The sequence below is a fragment of the Eschrichtius robustus genome, chromosome 1 (assembly GCF_028021215.1).
Source record: "Eschrichtius robustus isolate mEscRob2 chromosome 1, mEscRob2.pri, whole genome shotgun sequence".
In the NCBI taxonomy this organism is placed as follows: Eukaryota; Metazoa; Chordata; class Mammalia; order Artiodactyla; family Eschrichtiidae; genus Eschrichtius; species Eschrichtius robustus.
In genome coordinates, this window is record NC_090824.1 from 31,079,819 (window position 1) to 31,099,178 (window position 19,360).

Sequence of the window (19,360 nt, forward strand, 5' to 3'; positions counted from 1 at the left end):
TCCTCACACACGCCACCCAGGCTCCCGACTTAGGGCCTTTACGCGGTTGTGTGTGGTTAATTCCTTCATCTCCTTTCCATCTTTGCTTAAAAAATTTGTACACAAATGTTCACAGCAGCACTGTTCGCAATTGCCGAAAAGTGGAATCAACCCAAGTGTCCATCGACAGGTGAGCGGATAAAGAAGATGTGATGGGTCCACACAGTGGAATATCATTAGGCATAGAGGGGCCTGGGGCACCAACACCTGCTACAACGTGGCTGCATCTTGAGAACATTGTTACCTGAAAGAAGCCAGTCACAAAAGTCCAGATATTGTGCCATTTCATTCATATGAAATGTTCAGAATAGATCTACAGAGACAGAAAGTAGATTGGCTGCCTATAGTTGGAGGGAGGGAAGAATGGGTACAGAGTGGGTACGGCCAAGGGGTACAGCTAGTGGGTACAGAGTTTCAATCGGGGTGATGAAATGTTCTAAAGCTGATTGAGGTAGTGGTTGTGCAAATCTGTGAATATACTAAAAACCATTTAGTTGTACATTTTAAATGGGAGTGTAATAGGGAAGAAACTTTGTACTCTAGTACAAGTTAATCACTAAAGGGATGTTGCCTATAAGCTTAAATTATACATAATGGCTCGTCTCTGGGAACCCTGCCTCCCAGGTAATGAGCAATAAGTTAAAATACCTTTGTTTAGCTCACAGGGAAACATCCTGACCAGGCTCACCTGTGAATGGCTGCAGGAAGGAAGAAATTAACACATCCCCTCGGAGTCAGGCCAGAACCAGGACTTTCCCCTTTCCCCTTTTAGTATAAAAGAAGCCTGAATTATAACTTGGGGAAGATGGTCCTTTGGGACACTAGTCCACCAGCTTCTCAGTCTGCTGGCTTTCCAGATAAGTCGCTATTCTGAGGACCCAACAGCTCGTCTCTCGATTTATTGGCCTGTTGCGTGGCAAGCAGTGTGAGCTTGGGCTGGGTAGCCCTGGGACATTCAGCTCAACAAGAGATGGATGCCTGCAAAAGCTCAGCCTCACCCTCCAAGGGCACAAAGGCTGTGTGAATGCACCACAGCACCTGCTGGAGGTGTCTCAGAGGTGATGACACCAACCCGGTGCTGCTCAGGGTCCCTAGAGCACTGCCCCCTCATCAGAGGATGTTTCCACCGATGGCCCTGTGAGGGGGGCTGTGTCAGAGCTGAGCCCACGCCCATGTGGGCAGGGGTAAGGACACCTCCCCAGCTTGGTGTGGCATGTCTCTCTCTGAAGAGAGAGCTCAGGAACCCCGGGGCTTGAAGCAGAGAGGGGTGGGGGGGGGACATGACCCTATGTCTCCCCTGCCCCTGCATTCAATGCTCAATCCTAGTGAAGATCATTCTAGATTTGTTTAAAGCAAAATTATCTATTTTTTAAATGACAGAATTCTTTTGTTTATATTTTATGTAGTTTTAGCTTTAACTTTCAAGAACTTTAAACTTCGGTTTGCTTTATCAAAGAAAGTGCTGCTTGGTGATGAACAAAGGTATGCTTTTCTGTGCAGCAAAATGAGCTCTTTCGGTTGTACTTGGGACCAGAGAATGTGATGGGCAGGGTGGGCACCTTAGGGCTGGCATCGGCCCTCATCTTCCGCCCTGCCCTTTGCCCTATTGTTGTTTGCACTCTCCTTACCTGCCTGGAATATCGCTAGGGGTTCCATCTCGTGGAATGGCTCTCAGATCTCTCTCCCTCTTCAATTCCTTCAGCCAGGTTCAATTCCTCCAAACACACTCAGGTTGTTTCCCTATTAACGGCCCTCCATGGCTTGTCACACAGCGTTCCAGACACTCATCCGGCTCCAAGCCATCTCCTCAGCCTAACAATCAGCTACCACCCTACCTGGGCCTTGTGCCTCAGTCAGGCTGCACTTCTGTTCCCACACTTCATGTTTCCTCTCCTTATGCCAATCCTCTCCACCTGGAGTGGCTTCCCTGTGGCCTCCTCTTCATAGCACCTCCTCCAGGAAGCCCTCCAGGGCCTCTCAGTTGAAGTCATCTTATGATTTCCGTGCCTCCCTCGTGGCGCCGTGCACCTTCTGCCCGGCTGGAGTCGTTCTCATCCACGATTTCTCCACAAGGCTGTGTGGTTCTCAAGGCCAGGACTTTTTTCATCCTTCTTTGTAATTCAATACTTGGCACACAGCAGGCCCTCAACAAGAGCATTTAAAGTGGTCTGACTCTGCTCCCACTTCTGATCACCAACTAAAGATTCTAGCCACCAATGTTCAATGTGTGTGTTGGTGGGGGGAGGGGGGTGTCCCCACACATCCAAGCAAGTCTCCCACACCAGCTGGGCGTCCTACACTCGAACTCAATTCTGACACCGTCTACCCAGCGATAGCGTCAGATTCCACAGGTTAAGGGCTCAGTCCTATAATACTGCCCCCCCCACCTCACCACACACACACTTCAGATGCCACTTCACAAGTCCAGGTTGTCACCTGTGTTTCTGACTGACTGGCTATAGATTGCAGGTTTCAATGACCCCCTCTTTGGGTTCAATTAATTTGCTAGAGCAGCTCACAGAACTCAGAGAAGATTTTACTCACTATATAACCTGTTTGTTATAAAAGGATACAACTCAGGAACAGTCAGACGGAAGCGGTGCATAGGGCAGGGTATGGGGGCGGGTACAGACTTTCCATGCCCTCCAAGCTGGACAGTCTCCCTGCCACTCCATGTGTTCACTAAGTGGGGAGCTCCCCAAACCCCATCCTTTTGGGTTTCTTTGGAGGCTTCATTACATAGGCATGATTGATGAAATCATTGGCCAAGGTCAACTGACTCAGCCTCCAGCCCCTCTCCCCCCGAGGTCAGGGGGATAGGACTGAAAGTGATTAGTTCTGGCAACCAGTGCCATCCACGGGTGTGGGTTCAAAGTCACCCCATATCTCTCTCTTCACAGGAAATTCCCAGGGTTTTAGGAGCTTTGTGCCAGAAATGGGGACGAACAACAAATATACATTTCTTATAAATCACAGCAGCACAGCAGTAAATAAATGGGTGTTGGGCTTGTTGTCTGCTCTCTGTCCTGCTCACACCCCGCCTGGCAGGAAGGGGCACTGGGGCTCTATTTACTTCCTTTGCTGTGACCCACAGCTGCCAGGGGCTCAAGGGAGAGTGATTGCTTTGTTATCAGCAAGGGCGCTGCTGGCCGGCATTAATGCCGGCGCAGTCTCACTGCGGGCAGCTGCCTGTCCCCTCCAGGAAGGGACACAGGTGTGAACGGGCTTCCCTCGACATCTGAGGAAGCAGCCTTAGGAGCTGCAGCCCTATGTCACCATCATCATAACCCTGTCCGGAACCGCAGCTCTCTGCCCAGCCTGGAGGGAACAAGACCCTCCCTCCCTGCTCCCCAGGCTTTGGAGAAGGTCAGGGAGACATGCTAGCTCCACTTCTCTAAATTTTCAGGGGGTTCAGGGAGTCCCTCAGAAATCAGTCTACAGCTTCAAGCTGAGGTCAGGTGGCAGGAGTCCATGTTTCAGCACCTGCCCGGGGAAGTCTGGCTGCTTCCTCAGGTGTGAGAGTTGCTGGAAGCCCGCACTTCCTCTCCAAACTCTAAAGGTAGGGACCAGGCTGTCCAAGGAGGGGCTGAGATCTGGGGCCTGATTAGCTTTTCCTAAAGCCTTGGGGCTGGGAATGGGCTCCATATCCTCCACCCCCTTGTCTCCCCTCCACTTAAGTCACGTGAGATCAAATAAGTGCTTTCTGTGATGCTTAACAGACAGTAGGTGCTCAGGAAACGGTACTTCCTTTTTTCTTTTTGATTCATGCCCATTTTCTGCTACAATAAAAATTTTGATGGGCTGTGTAAGTAACAGAAGACCCAACTAACAGGGCTTAAATGATATATCATTCTCACATAGCAAGGAGTGTGGAAATTCACAGTTCTTGGATTATTTTGGTAATTCAACAATGTAATCAACATCCCAGGTTTGTTTTTTTCTTATCTCTCAGCTATCCTTGACACGTGGCTTTTCATTCTCTTGCTGTGACCTAATAGTCACAAGAGGGCTGCCACAGCCCTTGCTATCATGTCTATTTTCAAGGCAGAAAGAGTAAAGGGTGCAACCAGCCATGTTTTTTTGGTTTTTTAATCAGAAAAACAAAAGTTTTTGCAGCAACCCCCCAGTAGAGTTTCTCTTATGTGTCTGTGTTAGCTTCGTAACACTGCTGTAATAAATTACCACAAATTTAGTGGCATAAAACAGCATATATTTATTTATTTTCCAGTTCTGGAGACCAGAAGTTTGAAATGGGTTTCACTGGGCTAAAATCAAGGTGTCAGCAGGACTGCATTCCTTCTGCAGGCTGTAGGGGAGAATCTATTTCCTTGACTTTTCCAGCTTCTAAAAGCTGCCCACATTCCTTGGCTCATGGCCCACTTCCATCTCCAAATCCAGCAATGCCTGGCTGAGCCTCTCTCATGCTGCGTCACACTGACACTGACTCTTCTGCTTCCTCCTTCCATGTTAAAGGACACTTGTGGTTATATTGGGCCCACCTGGATAATCCAGGATACTCTCCCTATGTAAAGGTCAGCTGATTAGCAAACTTAATTCCCTCTACAACCTTGAGTCCCCTTTACTGTGTAACATAGTCTCAGTTTCCAAGGATTAGGATGCAGACATCTTTCTGAGGTCATTATTCTGCCTACCATAGCGTCCTTGGCCAAACCAGATCCCGTGGCTACCACCAATTGCAAGCGAGATTGGTAAATCAATTAGTCTGTGAAAGGGAGCAGGAGATCACGACTGGCTTAGACTAATCACGTTTCATCATCTGAATCTGGTGTCTTTGTTAAATCAGGGCTGCATTTGCAAGGAAAGGGGTGAAGGAATGGATATTGGATTGGCTGCTGACTGCCTGTCACAGCACGCAGCAGCTGACTTTGGGCGGATTTCCCTGTCACATGTCATGTTTGCATTTTGTAATGCGATGGGATGTGAATATTCCCAGGCTGTACACAGACCCCCTGTGCATTCCAGTGGACTCTAGTTGTGCCAGTGAATTCTCACTCCCTCCCCTGCTCCTGGCTCCAGCCCTCCAAAGAAAGAAACTGCCCAGACAAAATGATTTTCTTGGGCAAAGAAAACTATTCTGTAATGGGCAAAGAGGAGTGAATTAGATGGGAGAAGCAAGGTAGACTTTATTGAGAAAGTGTGTCAATATACCTCATAAAAGTCTGATAGAAGGAAGGGGCAAGAGAATAGAATTAGGAAGGCAGTTAGGAGTTTCCCCAAGGTCTCTGAAGAGAGAGCACAGGAGCTGGGGGCTACAGTCCTTGTCATTGGGTTAGAAAAATGTAAGTAAAGTCATGAGGATTTTGGAATGACTTTGCTTGCACAGTTGATTGTGACTCCACTCTGGAACTCAACCAAATGAGAGATTCAACACTAATTATTACAAGTAACTCCCCCACCCCACTCCTCCCCCCTGGTGCTAACTTGCTAGTCAGTGGTGCTAGTCAGTGCCTGGCAAATTGTTAACACTGGTTTCAGAGTCTCAAACAGGTGAACAGCTGTAAAATAGGTATTTGTACAAGAGGATATCTGAGTGTCCTTCCAGCTTGGGTAATTGACAATCCTGTCATCACGTGTGGGGTCCACGTCAAGCTCCTTTCTGTACCCTCGGGTGTCTAGGGTGTCACTCATATTCTAAGAGATGGCCTCAGAACACAAAGAAGATGTAATTTGGAACTCTACCACTCATAGGGTCACTTGACTTCTCTTAGCGTCAGTTTCCTTAAATGCAAATGGCCTTACTAATGCCCACATCAAGGTGTTGATATGAGGATTAAAGGTAACATGTGCAAGGCCTATGGCCCATAGTAGGCACTTAAGGAATTTCCATTCCTAAAATAAAGGAATTGAAGATGAAACGTGATGATCTGTGATCAAAGGGAAAACGCGGTTGTCCTTTGGGTGGTGATAACAACAAAAAATTATCAAAAGCAAACATCTTGAAATTTTTAGTTTTGGGTCTCAGAAGTATTCAATTTTTTTCTGCTCTATACTTTCCACACTCAAGGTGACTGGTCATCCCTGCATCTGATAAACTAACACGTTTACAGAACAGCACACCTATTCATTGGAAAGGGGAATACTAGCTTGCTTGTCCCCTTTCAAAACACTGCATAAGATTCTCCCGTTCTCTGTGACCAGGGTCCTCTGTAAATATGACAAAAGACTCAGGCACTGTTTTTGTGTTTGCAAATTTGTGAGCCTCTTCATTTTGACCAAGATCTCCCATTTGTTCAACATGGTAGCCACTAGACACTGAAATCTAAATAAGTAAAAATTAAGTGAAATAAAAAATTCAGTTTCTCAGTCACACTGGTCCCATGTCAGGAGCTCCATAGCTACAGGCGGCTGGTGCCTATCGCACTGGACAGAGCAGATTATAGAACATTCCCATCACCACAGTTCTACTGGACAGCACTCTCCCAGACTGATTCACCTAGCTTTTAATAAAAATAAACTTTAAAAACCCAGCCTGGGACTTCCCTGGTGGTCCAGTGGTAAAAAATCCGCCTTCCAATGCAGGGGAGGCGGGTTCACTACCTCCTTGGGGAACTAAGATCCCACGTGCTGCGGCGCAGCTAAGCCAGCGCGCCACAACTACTGAGCTCGCGCACCTCAGCTAGAGAGCCCGTGTGCCGCAAACTACAGAGCCCACGCACCCTGGACCCCATGCGCCACAACTAGAGAGAAGCCTGTGTGCCACAACAAAGAGCCCGCGCACCGCAAGGAAGATCCCTCGTGCTGCAACTAAGACCCAACGCAGCTTAAAAAGTAAAAAATTTAAAAAAGAAAAGAATACAAAAAACCCCGCCTGACGGTTGAAGTATCAGTCCTGATAAAAGGGCCATCTGGCGAGGACCGTTCTCCCAGGAACGCATTGCGTGAGAGCAGAGTCCGCCTGGTGACCTACAGGTAGGGGAGGCTGTGTAAAGCCCATGTCCCTGGGCTCACAAGGGCCCCAACTGGGAATGCCTTTCAGGCCACGCTACGTGCCAGCAGCTTCGTGACTGGTAGCTTAACCAGTCACCAGTTCAGATCCAGGCTGCAGACGAAGTTGGGTGAAAAGGCCCCCTCGGTGCTTTCCACGGAGCAGTTAAGGGCTGCTGGCTTTCCTCACACTCTTCCCCGGCCACAGATGAATAGACAGGCACGTCCTTGATACCTTTTCTGCCTGTCAAAATCTCCCCCATTCTTCTCCACGGTCTCAAATGCCACCACCTCCAGGACCTCCCTGACTCTCTGTGAAGCCCCTCTTAGCTCTTTCTTTGCAAATCTCCAAGAGTACTTATGCATCGTGCCTTGAACCCGAGGTAGTCTGTCGGCCTCCTCTTCTCCTCTATTGGATAGCAAACTCCTTGGAGTGAAAGGCCCCATGTTTGTCACCCAGCCCAGCACGGGGTGCCATGTCGTAACGTGGCAGACATTAATTAGCAGGACCTGATCCTCGTAAACCCCGGAGGGTCCACCCTGAAGAGTTTTGTGGGATGGCTCTGACCTATACACTTGTCACAGGGAGACCCTAATGGTGGCCTCTGTGCTTGCCACTGACTGCAGCTTCATTCAACCACTGGCCAGGGCCCCTGCTTCGGGAGGGGCTGGAGTGTCACTACAAGCTCAGACCCCACCTCGGCCCCTTACTCACTGGGTGACATCAGGAAAGCTATCTCATCTCTCTGGGCCTCATTTTCTGTAAAATGGGGATATAAATACAGATCTTCCTCTACTTAAACGATGGGGTTACATCCAATAAGCCCATTGTAAGTTGAAAATACTGAACTACTAAACATCATAGCTTAGCCCAGCCTACCTTAAACATGCTCGGAATACTGACATTAGCCTACACTTGGGCAAAATCATCTTAACACAAAGCCGATTTGATAATAAAGTGTTGAATAGCTCATGTGATTTATTGACTACCGTACTGAAAGTGAAAAACAGACTGGTTGTCTGGGTCCAGAATGGTTGTCTGGGTCCAGAATGGTTGTCTGGGTCCAGAATGGTTATCTGGGTCCAGAATGGTTGTCTGGGTCCAGAATGGTTATCTGGGTCCAGAATGGTTGTCTGGGTCCAGAATGGTTATCTGGGTCCAGAATGGTGGTAAGTGTATGGGTTGCTTACCCTCGTGATCGCAAGGCTGCCTGGGAAATGCAGCTCAATGCCCTGCCCAGCATCAGGAGAGAGGATCGTACCGCATAACACCAGAAAAAGATCAAAATCTGAAATTCAAAGTATGGCTTCTACTGAATGTGTATCACTTTTGCACCACTGAAAAGTTGAAAAATCATAAGCCGAAACATCTTAAGTCGGGGCCATCTGTAGTATATATCCCCTGGAGCTGCTGAAAGAATTAAAGAAAATAATGCACCTAAAATACATATTAAATGCCTGGCAAACAGTAAACACTCAATAAATCATAGCTATTGCATTATTATCATCATTCTCTGCAACAGCCTAATTGTTCTGGGAAGTAGCTTCCTGACTTCATTCATACCCATATTCCTGCCTTTGACCTTCAGTTTCCTGGTTTCTGTCATCATCTGTTCAACCAAGCATCTCTCAGACCCTGCTTGTCTTGGCCTGCCTAGCCCCCATCACGGGCACCTACCTGCCTCCTGTGAGACCCAGGATGCCCAGCCTCTCCTGGACATGACCCAACTCAACACTGGGTAGCGATGCCTTGCTCAGGCTGAGGGTACTCAATAAATGTCGGCTGGTTGGAATTGCTGTTCTCAGAAAAACTAGCTCCTGACAAACATGTTGGTGTGATCTCTGGGCACAGGACTCCAGCTCAGATGGGGGTATGTTTCCAGGAAAAATGAGCAGGGTGTCAGGAAAATCAAAGGAGTGAGCCTTCTGAGGATATGTCATTAGGAATAATAAAACGGAAAGTATAAGCTGATTCTAAAAGCTTTCACTAAAATGGCATTTTGGAAAAAAGAATTTGGGACCCACCAAACTGTCAGTGATCAGAAAACAATGGTTTACACTGTTGGCGAGCATGCCATTGTAATGGGTATTCTCTTAATGATGGGCCTCCAAAATGTGGAAGTAACAATACTTACCAAAAGGTCCATATCTTTTGAACCAGAAAGACACTTCTAGAAATATAGTCCAATGATATAGTCAGAGTCAAAATTTATATATAAGAATATTGGTGGCAGCATTATTCACAAAAACTTTGGAAACAGCCTAAATAGCCAGCAAGGTTAAAATGCTTTTGCAAGAATGAAAATCCATCCTTTACTCAGTGGAATATCATAAAACACATTTGGTCTCTTCTGCTGCCCAGAAAACTCTTGGACCTGCAGCCTTCTCTTTTCACTCACTTCAGGACCCTGGCTGGCCTGGGTTCTTTGCACTGCAGAAGTGGCACCATGAGCCTCAAACAAAAGCCCAGCCCCTGCCAACCACACCAGCAGAATTCCTCTGTGGTGTAACTTGCAGAGCAAAAGAAACTGGGCCTTTTGCAACCCTGCGGCGTTCACTAATTATTACAAATTCCCTGCGTGAGAAACATAGCTCCTTCTCCATCATTTAATCTCAAGCAGGAGACAGAGAGTGGGGCGGACAGACTGACCCACCTCGGGGACGTGGGCAAGTGAGTTCTGGTCTGGAGACAGGGCTGTTTTCTCAGAGTGCTAACCCAGTTTGGACAGTGACCCCAAGCTGAGCCAGTTCTTTCGTTCCATGGGATCAAACTTCCCCTCTAATCAGGTGGTAATTGAGAGGTTCCAAGGGAAACTGGGAGAGGAGGGAATGTTACTTGGCATTTGCAACACATTAGCTGCAGGGGATTTCAGAGAGAGACTCCGATCCTCACAATAGCCCCATAAAAAGTGAGGTTCTCGACCCATTTCAGAGACAGGAAAACTGAGACTTGCCCAGGATACTGCCAGTTACTGTTCCTGCAGGGTCTGAAGGGCATGGGGGTCAGCAGCCAACTCAGATCCTCCCCACTCTCTCTTCCAAGCTACCTCATGCAATTAGCAGTGTTTCAAGAGGGCTGACAGGGCAAGCGGGGGAGCCAGGTTCCGATCCATGGGCACATTGTGGACTCAAGTTCCAAAGATTCCAAAGCTCACAGCATCCTGCGGGTGGATGACCCCTCCAGCTGAGCTGTCAGGCTAAACTTTGAACGCCCAGGCAGCCCTGAGGATAGGAGGGGAATATTTGCATGTGCACTGTTTTTTCCTACACCAGTATTTTATTCTAATTACTTGTGATTGACTCATTCATTCTTTTATTCACTCAATAAAATGTTATTGAATTCTCTCTCAAGGGCAGATCTAGCTTTTGTAGGGCCAGACACTTATTTGGGAACCCTCTGTAAGAAAAATTACAAGTAAAAAATTAAGTACAATAATGAATATTTAGAATGAGAAGAGAAATCACAACATATTATTAGTGTCTTGGACATTCAGCTCCTTTATTCAGAGGTTTCTTTGGGCAATGATGTGCCAGGCTTGAATAGAAATGCTTTCCTCATTGCAGCCTGCCACACTAGAATGTTCTGGAACTCCCAGCCCTCACAGGGGCCATGCAGGGGAGGGTCCTGAAGCTTGACCTTTATTAACTGCCGAGAAATTCCATGTGCTACGTGCAGGGAGGAGCAAACACAGATAGAGTCTGCTCTCTTGGCGCTTGCCATCAAATACCATCAAATAATCACACTAAATGTTTACAATTAAAAACTGATTAGCTCCATGGAGGAGAAGAACACAGAGCCATCTCTGAAGTTGTGTGACAAAGGGAATGACACCTTTAGGACACCTTCTCTAAGGCGGTGACACTTGGGGGGGTAACAGGGTGGACAGAAGAGGGTTTCAGACAGCGCATTACTCTGTTCCCCAAATGCTTGTTCATTCCTCAGTGCTGGTGTGGGAATGTGTGAGCTTTCCCCTGCCAAGAAGGCCCTCGCCGGGTCCCCGGTCCACCTGCACTGCTGATCAGCTCTGAGAGGACAGGGGAGCTGGCCTGGCTCGTGACGCTGCTGTGCTGTGCCCAAGAAGGCTGCTCCCGCTCCGACACCTGAGGAACCGATGACATCCCTCCCTCCATCCTAACCCACTCCTCCTCTGGCTCGGATTTCATTCCAGTCTCCATCCCCAAGACACCTCCTCACTGTCCCAGCTGCATCCAAGTGGCATGCTGATACAGGGCACTTGGAAGGCGGCAACTGGCACCACACAGCGTGGGAGAATAGAGCTGCAAGGCTCTGTGATCCGGACTCTCCTCTACCGCTGCTTACATGCTGTGACCTGAGAAGTCAGTCCCTGGAGTGATGCAGTGAGATGAGGAGTGGGGGACAGGGACCACCATAGAAGCCGAAACTCAAAGATGGGGAAGTCCATGCCAAGCACCCCTGGGAACCACTGATTTTAGTGGAAAACTGCATTCCTGTGTAATTGGGAAAGGAAGAAGCCTTTGCACCTAACTGTGTGCCTGGCACACAGCAGGCTCTTGGCAAATGGTTGGCGAACGAAGGAACGAATGGATGAAAGAACGCAAGTCCTGCTCGGTCCTCCCTGGAGAAGGAGAGAGAACACGGAGGGCGGGCTAGGTGTGTGCCCTGACTGGATCCCACTGTTGTTTCTGCATCCCGACCTCAGGCTTGCAGGAGATGCTCCTCGGGCCGCCCTGAGGGAGAGGAGAAAAGCAGCCAAGGAGGCAGCGCCACTCCCAAAGGCGGAGGGGAGGAGAGCTGTGCCTCCAGCTAGAGCCCTGGGGCCCTCCCCCACTTGCATCTGGGACACCCTCACAGACCCCGCTGAGCCCAAATGTGCGCTGACTGGGGTCGGGGCCTCTTGCTGGGAGGCGGTGAGCTATTCCACGTGGTCTTCTGCAGAGAGGCTTCTGCAGCTGCTGCTTCCATTGGCCTCCAGCTCCCCCTTTTCTTGTCAAAACTTCACTTGAAAATTACTCTGTCTCCCCCGTGTCTGATGAGTCCATGGCTCTCTTTTCGTTGGGTTTTCCCCTTAGTATGAAGAGAAATATGGTACCACACTACAGAACGTTTGAGGAATAGAGAAAGGACACCTCTATGGTGTTACCATCCTAATACCAACCCGTCCTCTGTGCTTGGTCTTCGCGTTGCTCATGGCAGCCAGCCCAGGACTCTGGGCTCCAAATGTCTGCAGGCGAGCCATTGCTGCCACCCCCAGGCTCTCCACTGTGATACCCAATCCCCAGGCCACCTTCTGAGCCAAGGGCAGGGCCATGGCTGGGATGGATGGGGAGAGCTGGTCCGAGTTTGGGGGCCTCTCAAAGGGCTGCAGGGCTCAGCCACGGCCATTCTTTCATGGAAAACATCAGAAGCCAAGGAAAGCCCTGGCTGGAAGGGAGTGAATTACCGGGAGAGGGTCACGCCTGGGCTGAAGGGCTGCCCAGCCATGAGGGGCCCCAGTGAGGAGTGGTTTGCTCAGGGACTGCAAGGCTGCACTTAGGTTTGTCCAAGCTGCCCTGGGCAGGCAGGCTGCCCTGGGTGGCCGTCAGAGATGGGACAGGGAGCAGACACCCAGACCTCCCTGTGGGCCTGCAGCTCTCCCACTTCCTCCGGCTGGTTTGCCTCTCATTTCTCAGGTCTCCTGTCTCACTTCATTATGGGGCTCAGCCTTCTGGCAATTTCCAGACGTTAGCCCCACCTTCTGCCCCAGCAGGGGGTTGCTGATGGCAGCCCAGGTGGAAGAGGGAGGCTAGATGGCAGGCGGCAGTGCTGACCCACTGTCACTCCAGGGATACTGGGCGCCTGGTGGAGATTGCGGGAACCTCGTGCTCAGCAGTCCTGTGCGCCTTGGGTCAAGTTGGGGATGAAGGGGGGGGGAGGCTGGAGACATTCCCATTTGAGTCGGCTGCTCATAGCACACGGCATGTGCCTGGGAGGCATACACACAGACTTTCTTTCATAAAAGAACAATATGAGGCAGTAATAACAATAACCACAACTCATATGAGTGCAGTACTTTACAGTTTACAAGGAGCAGGAATAGCATGGGTATAGTCTCTCTTGTGCAACCCAGCCGGACACATTGTGCTTAGTTTGAGAAGAATAATTAGGAAGGGGAGGCAGACAGATGATGCTTTCTAATGAAATGAGCACAGCATTAGGAGTAAAGTAGCCATGTGACTTTGAGCTAATTATTTAACCTCTCCAAGCTGCAGTTTGTTTCTCTGTAATATAAGGATAATGTTAACTACCTGAGCACACCTGGCTCCCAGATCCTGGTTGCTAGTACTAGTCTCCAATAAAAGGAACCAGGGCTCCTGGGAGAAATGGCTGATTCTAGGACTAGAGCAGGAAATTTCCAAGATAAGCCTGGAGTACCGTGCAGTGCCAGAAAGTAAGGAAGTACTGAAAAAACAAATAAAACAAAAAATTACCCAACTCACAATGATGGGGCAGGGTGGGGATGGGGAGTTCTGTGAAAGGGACACAGCAGGGAACTGAAAGAACTCTCAATGACCAAAGTTGGGACAACTTGACAACGAAATAAATAGTGTTATATCATAACCCAAGGTACAAAATAAATTTCCATGAGCCCATATTGATACAAAGAAATGATCAGAGAACAGACTTGTGGTTGCCAAGGGGGAGGGGGTGGGGGAGGGACGGATTGGGAGTTTGTGACTAGCAGATGCAAACTATTATACAACTATTATACAACAAGGTCCTACTGTATAGCACAGGGAACTCTATTCAATATCCTGTGACAAACCATAATGGAAAAGAATCTGAAAAAAAATGTGTGTATCTGAATCACTTTGCTGTATACCAGAAACTAATACAACATTGTAAATCAACTATAGTTCAGTAACTTTTTAAAAACAGGCTGCAAAGTAACACCAAAAAAAAAAAAAAAAAAAAGATTAGAAACATAAATAAATGGGTGGGAAGAGACAAATCTTCCATGCAGAAGAATTCCAAATGATTTATATAGATGCTCTGCCTTCAAGGAGGCATGAGTTGTGCCTGGTGACTTCCTTCCAAAGAGGATAGTATGCAAAGGGAAAAAGAGTAAGCCTACAGCAGAGAAACCGACAAAGCCTCTCTCAAGCCAGGTGACCAAGATTAACATCAATAGTGATACCTCATGTTATCAGCATGTGCTCTTGATAGGATGTGATGAAAACGGCACGTTGCCTCTGGGGTCTTCTTCCCAGAACACACGAAGTCTGATCTAATGACGAGAAAAACATCAAATTACAACTGAGGGCTATTCTACAAAATACCTCCTCTTCAAAACTGTCAAGGTCATCGAAAACAAGGCAAGTCTGAGAAACTATCATGGCCAAGAGGAAGCAAAAAGTAATGTAATATCCTAGATGAGATCCTTGAACCGAAAAAGGACTTTCTATAAAAACGAAATTTGAGTCAAGTACAGACTTTAGTGAATAATAATGTATCAGTGTTGAATAATTAGCCGTGACAAATGTACCATACTAATGTAAAATGTTAATAATAGGGGAAACTGGGAATGGGTTATATGGGAACTCTCTGAACAATCTTCACCACTTTTCTGTAAATCTAAACCTGTTCTAAAACTAAAAACTTAGTTAAAAACTACTGTCTGCCTCATAGCGTCGTGAGGATTATGACAAAGCATGAAAAGTGCTTAGCACAGTGCCTGGTAGATGGTAAGTGCTCCACAGATGGCAACTCAGTTATGATCAGGTACCAGACAGGACAGAAAGCAGAGGAAGAAACACACTGGAGAGCATATGAATACAAGACTTATGACTCGGACTTCCCTGGTGGCGCAGTGGTTAAGAATCCGCCTGCCAATGCGGGGGACATGGGTTCTACCCCTGGTCCGGGAAGATCCCACATGCCGCGGAGCAACGAAGCCCGTGCTCCATAACTACTGAGCCTGTGCTCTAGAGCCCGCGAGCCACAACTACTGAAACCCGCGCCTAGAGCCCGTGCTCTGCGACAAGAAAAGCCACCGCGATGAGAAGCCTGCGCACCGCAACAGAGAGTAGCCCCCGCTCGCCGCAACTGGAGAAAGCCGGCTAGCAGCAACGAAGACCCAACGCAGCCAAAAATAAGAAAGAAAGAAAGAAAGAAAGAAAGAAAGAAAGAAAGAAAGAAAGAAAGAAAGAAAGAAAGAAAGAAAGAAAGAAAGAAAGAAAGAAAGAAAGAAAGAAAGAAAGAAAGAAAGAAAGAAAGAAAGAAAGAAAGAAAGAAAGAAAGGAAGAAAGAAAGACTTATGACTCTACGCCCAGCTGTGGCCACAGCACCTCATCAACAACTCCAGGGAGCTGCCGGCCTCCTGGTAAGGACTGTCACACCTTATCTCAGCACAATAGGGTTGCTTAATACGCATCGCTGTAAAAACCTATAGCTCAGTGGATGGGGCGTGGGGTAGCAGTGCCTGCCGGTGCACTAATCAGAGCCAGGAACAACAGATGATGGCTGGCTGATTTGCACACTGCCAATCAGAGCTAAGGTGTGAACGTTGACACGCCCTGGGAAAGGAAGTCCCCCTACAGAGCTTTCAGCGCGTGCTGGCACCGGCTCCCCCTGCGGGGCTGCACGCTGCCTCTCTGATAAAAGTTGGAGCCTGGCCGGAGGCTCTGAATCTTGTGCTCTAATTGATCCCTTGGACCAGCCAACAATGGGATACCTCATGCCAGCCACCATCCTTGTGCCAGCCACCTGCCATGAGGTGAGTCCATCTACACCTACCAGGTGACATGGGTCACTCTGGGGCTAAGACCCCGCAGCTTTGATTCAATTCTTGCCCCCAAGGGGTGCTATCCAGACACAGACCAGAAAGATCAGTGAAGATTCCAGGGGGCAGTTGATGGCACTGGAGAAATCCAGGACATGGAGGAACAAACCCAGAAACCCAATACCCAGTGGGTTATTTTGCATCCTTGGGGTTGCAAGTGATAGAAACCCAACTCACCTAGGTTAGGGGCACGAGAGAAGGACGTTAGTCCACACAATCAGGCTTGAGAAGCAGAATCAGGGCTGCTCCACGGATTACCCTTTGGAACCGGGATTCCAGGGCTGAGAGGAGGCATTTTCTGTGGGTTTCTCGGATCTGCACCCCACCCCCAGTTGCCAGCTGTGTCCTTTCAGACCTGCTTTGTCCAGACTCAGCTCCCAGGCCCACCATCACCCCATGTCACCAACAGAGGGAACCACTCACTTCTCTCCTCTGACCAAGCTTCAGTTAAATGAAAGCATGGGGAAGGACTCTGATTAGCCCACCTGGACTGCCACGCTCACCTCCAGACGGGTCAGGAACCGACAGTTCCTGGAACAGAGAGGAATTTCTAGAAAGAGTTTCTAATTATGTGTCAGGTTGTTAACTGAGGACCTGGAAAGGTAAAAAGAGAAGTCTAATGGATCACAGAGTTAGCAACTGCCTGAAACAGCTACTAATCCTAGGACTGGGGAAGAAAGGGAAGATGTTGGAATTATTTAAATGTAGGAATTGAAAGATGGGGACCCTGGGAGCTGGGAACCAGACTTCTGAAGAGGGGGCACCAGCTGGTCGGTATCTCTGAGGGGGATGCAATAAAACTGGTTTAACTCGGGTTGGAAAAACTGCTAACAGGATTCAGCTGCTGCACAGGACTGCGTTGCTGCTGATGGATGAACAAATGTGGTATATCCGCCCAATGGAGTACGTACTATTCGACAGCACAAAGGAACAAAGTCCCGATGCCTGCTGATAACATGGAACAACATCAAAAATATTACGCTAAGTGAAAGACGCCAGACACAAGAGGACACAGGTTGTGTGCTTCTATTTTTATGAATGTCCAGAAAAGATAAATCCATAGAGACAGAAAGGAGACTAGTGGTTGCCTCGGGTGGAGAGTGATTGCTCACAGGCTCGGGTGTCTTTACGAGCTGATGGAAATGCTGTAAGATAAGATTGTGATATGGTTGCACAATTGTCAACAATACTAGCAATTATTGAATGGCACACTTTAACCAGGTGAATTTTATGGCATGTAAATTATACCTCTATAAAATCTTTAAAAAAAATAAGCAAGGATGATCCCAGGGCTAGCCAACACTATGGTAGTAATTATTTTGCAAGATAGGAGTGTGTTAAATCAACACATTGTACACCTTAAACTTACAGAACGTTATACATCAGTTATGTCTCAATAAAGCTGAGGGGGGGGGGAAGCAAGTAGACAGAAAACCATAGGCAGGTTTTTACCCTTCATCCTCCTCCTGCTTCTCAGAGTCCCTTTAAGGACTCTTCTCTGCAGAGCCGAGCAGGGAAGGTGTGGAGTCCCAAAGCATCATAGGAAAGGGTGAGTGTGAAGCAGAAAGGCAATTACTTAATAAGTGTCACAGGGAGGTAAGTGCTCCCCAAAGGAAGGTTTCTGGCTGCTGAAAAAAAGGTCTGAAGGAGATGCCGGGCAATCAGAGCAATAAACATTCACAGCAGAGGGCCCGGGAGGCTGGGGACGTAGGACAGGAACTCAGTTGTGGAAATACTGGGGAACAGGGCAACTGTTGAGTAAGAGAGAGTCTGATGACAGCAGGAGTCACAGGCAAGGCAGGAGCTCCTTCTATCCTCCTGGCCCAGAGTCAGCGACCGGAAGCTGGGTGGAATATTTCTAGCTCTGACGATTTGTAGACAGGAGGCACCTGGTTCTAGGAGCCACCACGTCCTGGTGTGCAAGGAGCTCGCCAGCTGCACCGTACTGGGTGGGTGTTTGTGAGGGCCACTGGGTCTGAAATACCCCCATTCAAGGGCTCATTCCTTTGAGCTCACTGCTCCCTCTTCTTACAAAATGCAAACACACTTCAATGGCAGCTCTTTTGTTTTACTTCGGAAATGTGTATCACATGCCTACTATGCGCCAAGCACTTCTAAATCATTTTAGAAATCTAAACTCCCGGCATTTTTAAATCACTCCTTGCCCTGACAGGAGAAAACATCCGTTGCTGAGCCCTGTCGGGGGAACTGGGAAATCTGGGTGAGAAAAGTGCCTGAACCCAGACTGCTGTGGACATTTAGGGAAGGAGGAAGAGAGAAGCAGAGAGAGACAGGGAGAGACAGAGACACTGAGAAGGGAAATCAGCGGTGCCAGGGCTGGGGGTGGGAACGGGGAGTGACTGCAATGGGCACCAGGCCCCTCTTTGGAGTAGTGAGGATGCTCTGAAATGAGATTATGGGATGGCGCACAACTCTGTAAAGATGCTGACAGTCACTGAACTGCACACTTAAAACGGGCGAATTTTATGGTATGTAAATTAGACCTAAGTGTCCATCATCGGATGAATGGATAAAGAAGATGTGGCACATATATAAAATGGAATATTACTCAGCCATAAAAAGAAACGAAATGGAGTTATTTGTAGTGAGGTGGATGGACCTAGAGTCTGTCATACAGAGTGAAGTAAGTCAGAAAGAGAAAAACAAATACAGTATGCTAACACATATATATGGAATCTAAGGAGAAAAAAAAAAAAGGTCATGAAGAACCTAGTGGCAAGACGGGAATAAAGACACAGACCTACTAGAGAATGGACTTGAGGATATGGGGAGGGGGAAGGATAAGCTGTGACAAAGAGAGAGTGGCATGGACATATATACACTACCAAACGTAAAATAGAGAGCTGGTGGGAAGCAATCGCATAGCACAGGGAGATCAGCTCGGTGCTTTGTGACCACCTAGAGGGGTGGGATAGGGAGGGTGGGAGGGAGGGAGATGCAAGTGGGAAGAGATATGGGAACATATGTATATGTATAACTGATTCACTTTGTTATAAAGTAGAAACTAACACACCATTTTAAAGCAATTATACTCCAATAAAGATGTTTAAAAAATAAAATAAAATAAAAATAAATTAGACTTCAGTAAAGTAGTTACAGAAAATGAAAGTATCTCAAAAGACAGGTTTTTTTTATGCACACTTGAGCAGATAAGGACAAGACACCCACCAAGGACTCAGCACTCTGCCAGCAGGCACCGAGGCCACTGCTGTTAGAGGCATGAGCGTGGTTGTTTCTGCCACAACCTCCCCTACTCCTCCGAGGGAGGGGCGTGGCTCACTGAATCTGGATCCTCCTGGCCTTCAGCTCTGCCCTCAGCTCTGTTTTTCCGTGCATCCTGAGACGGGGATTCAGGAGTGGGATGAGGGATGGTGGCTACGGGCTCCTACCCAGTTTTCACCCCAGTTCTGCAAAGAGGCTACTGAGTTATGGCTCAGCTATTAATAAAGTGGGGTATTGATTCCTATTCTGTGTGTTTAAAAAATAAGACAGATTTGAGCATTTCTGGTCTCCTGCCATAAAACAATGAAACTACCACCCGAGCCCAGTGTTAC